At 35.1% G+C, this 4,839-nt stretch overlaps 1 pseudogene; it reads left to right on the top strand.

Moving 5' to 3' along the window:
* The first annotated feature begins 951 nt into the window (after window positions 1-951).
* On the top strand, window positions 952-1,319 carry LOC111812012 (annotated as a pseudogene).
* Window positions 1,320-4,839: the final 3,520 nt, after the last annotated feature.

Here is a 4,839-nt window from a genome sequence, read left to right as displayed (position 1 = left end):
TAACCATCCAGCAGAAAAGCATAAAAACTAAGTATAAAACTTAAAGCCATATTAATAGGCTGAGCTGTAAAAGACTCAAGTCAACAACTTCTAACATTGCTAGTCCTACAGATGACACACTATTATTATGGACTACTGGACTATATTGGATTATTTTGCTGAATTCATGCACCTACAATATTTTAATGGCAATAGAATGCTTATCTCTGAGAAAACTAAATAAAAAAAGGTGATATAAATGACCACTTTGTGTCTGTATGTACAAAATAGGTTAGGTATACAGCTACTTTCTCTTAATTCAATGAGAAGAAAGTTTTGTACTAATAATGTTTGGACAGGATATGATTTCTACATCTTGTACTATGAATAACCACTTAGAAGACAACAATATGCATTGCATTAATTATTGAAACTGTCCTACTTATCAGTTTTGAAAGTGTCCCATTTCAATTTGTTTCTCAATAAAATTAATTTTTAAAAAATGAGAAAAAAGACACTGGGAAATTTATTTATTCATTTATTTATTCGTTTTGAGGTTCTAGGGATTGCATTCAAGACCTTGTGCTTGCCAGGTAGGTGCTTATTCTGCTGAGCCAGTCCCCTGACCCCGGAAAATTTATATAGAAACCGAACTTAAAATATGTTTCAGTGTTAATGACGCATACTTGATTTTAATTCACACAGGACATATCCTACAACACAAAGATCTTCCTCACTTCCCACTAGCTATACAAACTGAAAGAAGAAAATTCTCAATGACCCAATGTAGTACATAAGTACTAACAATGCAGCCTCTAATTCCCTCATCAGTGATGCAGGAAGAACTTTTTTCTGAAACATCACTTATTGAATGCACCAAGATGAAGACAGACAGAGTCAGAGACTTAAATAAATGAGCTCCCAAAACAAACAAAAGAAATATAGAAAATTTAGAACTGTGGAGGAGAAGTAGGACTCCCAATGGGCCGCAGCTGCTGCCAATCCCCGCGGAGGGAACGTAGGCGATCCCGGTCTGCTTCCCGGGAGAGAGCGTTGGCGCCGGCGCGGGGAAAGGTCTCAATCACGGGAGAGAGATGGCAGGAGACGCCGCTCCAGGTCCCCACACCGGCGGCGCTCCAGAGGAAGATTTAGAAGGCAAAACAGAGGAAGAAATAGAAATAATGAAGTTAATGGGATTTGCCTCTTTTTACTCCATGAAAGGGAAGAAGGTAGATGGGTCTGTAAATGCATATGCTATAAATGTATCTCAGAAGAGGAAGTACAGGCAGTACATGAACAGAAAAGGTGGCTTCAACAGACCTTTGGATTTTATTGCATGAGAACTAAAATACTGAAGAATGATTTCCCCCCCCCTCATCTTGGTTGGAGTGTGGATTTTGTATTTTGTATTTAATATGTATCAAAACCAGGATCTCAGTTCTTCCTTCTTATAAAGTAAGAAAATCTTATTTATAATTTCCTCCAAAAGAGAAAAGTTAAATACTTTTTTTGAAAAAGGAAATGACGTTTAAGTCAATCATCAGTGGTATAGTGTTTGTTCTCATTCCTATGGAAACTATGTTTCTTTCTTGGATGCTTGCTAGAACTTTTTAAAAAACATGAAAGTAATTTGGCATGAGTTTCTTCAATAAAGCAACATTTCTACCCATTTAAAAAAATTAGAATTGTGCAGGTTAATTTGAGTTTCTGCACTGAGATGCATACCATTAGAGAAGGATAGGATTTGATTTATAGTATGTTTTGGAAGAGAGGTAAAGTTTAAGTTTAATGTAAAAGAAATGACAGAAAAACAAATATTACTTCACTTAAGCCTTCCAGAGACTTCCAAGGATTTGTATTTCTATAAATTCCACCCTAGCCAGGGAGATGGCTCAGTGGAATAAGTGTTTCCCTGGCAAGCACATGGTTCTGAGTTCAATCCCCGGTTCTGCCAAAAAAAAAAAAAAAAAAAAAAAAAACTCAACAAAATTCCACCCTACCTATACATGTTATAGTTTGTCATGTTTCTTCTAATCCAGAATTTCATATTTACTACTGAATAGGTACTCAGAATGAATACAGAAGATTCAGTGAACTTCTGAATTTTGGAGCAATCTGTTTTCCAACTTCTTTATTCTGGGAGGCCTTGGTTTTGCAATGTTGGTAAAACAAGTGAATTCAATCTACAGAAAGAAAATATTCCATACTTCCTCAATATAGAGTACAAAGTAGCTTGCCACATCTTGTCATTGCATTTCATCCTAAAACTCTGTCTTTTCTTCAGTGAACAGTGGCTAAATATCATTAAGATTAGGAAACATTGAACTCTTGAGGGAATTGGTGTGTTACTCTCATGTACCAATTTTCTGCCATGATGCTATCATTGTGTACTGAAAATAAATATTAGTAAAAGTTTTAAACATTTGAAGAAAACAAACTTCCTATTTTGGACAGTAATTTAATCCATTCAGAATGACTACTTAAATAGCCCACGTCACATTTTTTAAACCAACTTTTCTATATCTCGCTTACTTTTTCAATCACTCTTCTATTTGTAAGACTTGAGGTCATTCTCATGTTTTTTTTCCTCAATCTAGAGACACAAGTATTGACCTTTAGCAATCAAACAGTGTTTTTCATAATGACTTTCATATATACTGTATTTTCTAAATTTCCATTTACAGTATTCATGTATATTCTCCTTTATTGTAGCCTCAATTATTTAATATTTTCCAGAGGGAAAGTCATAGCTTCAGACTTGAAACAGCCTCCAAGTGCACTGTAGCATTAGTCACGGGCAGTAAGGTTTCCTTGTAGAAATTTCCTCTCCTTGGTTTTCAGGCAATATTCAAATTTCTTGAATTTTTGTACTCTTTGGATTTATTTCCCTTCTCAGAGATTTTCATGGGCTTCTTCGTAACTATCATATACTGTTGAGGTGTTACTCGGGGGCCTGATCTCGGCATGTGTCTTTTCTGACTCTGTCAGTATTTACTACACAGTGTCTGTTACTTTTTTAGTTTCAAATATGGTCAATGACCAAAGAGGAAATATTTAATCGTGATATGAACTTTCACCCTCAAACTTAATATCTTGTGTAAAGGCACTCTTGGGTTTCTGATCCTGTATTCCCACATTTTAACATATTTTTGTGTTTCTCAGCCAGTTGCGCCTCAACCTGGTCATTTTGAAAAATTATGCTGGAAGCCCCTGTACTGTAGAAAGACAGTTTGTTGTTCAGGATCTCCAGTGTGAAAAGTATTCTAAGATACCTAGTAGAGAGTCATGTTGCATATTGTCAGGTGCAGTAATGTTCACTTCAATAGACAAAAGAAAAATGTAATACTCCATTTGTATGGTGAAAAAATTGGCCAGAATTTTTTCCCAAGCAGCACCACATTTTCTACATAAATCAAATTCAAAAGAATGATGTAGTAGACTGGGAAGAGAAATATCCATGTAAATATCACTATACATATCCACTCGAGGAGTCTTCCATATGGTATACCAATGTAAAGCAATACCTGTGACTCATCTATGATCCTTTATTACTGAACACCTTGTAAGAGATCACTGAGGCATTCCCAAAGAACATGGTATTTATTGTAGACAATAAGAGCTTCGTTTCACTTAATTATAACATAAAAAATACATTGTGGCCCATGCCTCTTCTAGCATGGCCTTGGAGTGCTTCTTAGTATTAAATTGTACCTAACATAAGGGCTCTCTCCTGTGTCATATTCCACTACTCCTTTTTCAACTTCATGCAAAATTCCTAGGAATTTGTGTGGTGAAATAGAAAATGAGTGAAATAAAGCCTGCACCTTGGTATTGCAATGTAAATATAGTTGATTTAATTTCTATTCTTTTATTCAAGTATATATTTGCCTCCATTGTTAGATGAGAAGGCATTGTTGGTTGACAGTCCATTGGGCCTTAATTAATTAATCGACTGAGTCATAAATAGGAGACATTTATTAGTCCATTAGTTAACAATGTCAGCTGAATGAATTAAGCAAGAAAAGAAGATAAATAAGGGAAAGAAGAACTAAAAAATGAAAAAAGCAATGATGTGAAACTTTTACAATAACTAAAGAACAGGGTATATTTTTAAAAATACCCATTTTAAAAATACCCATTCATTGAGAATTAATTCAGCAGAGAGTATGTAGGATTTTCATGTGAAAAAAAAATGCATTCAGCATTATAAATTAACCTAACAAAAAGAATTTTACTATGAATAATTTTTTTCTGAAGCACTTAGGAAACAGTTTGTAGGTTGGCCAAATAGGTCAGCAGATTAAAGCACCTGCAGGCAGGCACAGGGGCCTGGGTTTTGAGTGGTGGGCCTTCCATGACGATAAACCCAGCTCTTGGGAGACTGTAAACTGGCAGATCACTATGAGTCTGAGACCCTGAACACCCCGTAGACCCTTCCCTAAAATAAAAAAAATTAAAAAAAGAAACAAAAAGAAAATTGCTTCAGACTGCATAGTACCAGAGAACAAAAAATAACTGATGTTTCAATATGTCATAAAAGACTCATCCAGGGGGAAAAACCTGCTTGAGCCCCCCTCCTGTCCCTCTCTTGGACAGGAGCTTTCTTTCCCTCAATAAATATATTCTGCTCATAAAAAAATCCTAGCAAATTCAGAAGAAAAAGACAAAGATACTAAAACAATTAGCATAATGACCTGATCAAAGAATGAAGTATTTAGGTAAGAATAACCATAGTCCCCTGAAGTAGAGAACCCATCAAAGATCAGAGAAAAAAAATACTTAGAAATATACAGAAAGTTTTACCAATGTTCAAATATCTGGGCTATATTTTAATACTACAAAACTTTGTTAGGAAATGAT

Source organism: Octodon degus, unplaced genomic scaffold (genome assembly GCF_000260255.1).
Source record: "Octodon degus isolate 3935 unplaced genomic scaffold, OctDeg1.0 scaffold00341, whole genome shotgun sequence".
Taxonomy (NCBI): domain Eukaryota; kingdom Metazoa; phylum Chordata; class Mammalia; order Rodentia; family Octodontidae; genus Octodon; species Octodon degus.
This window is presented reverse-complemented; position numbering and strand designations above follow the sequence as displayed.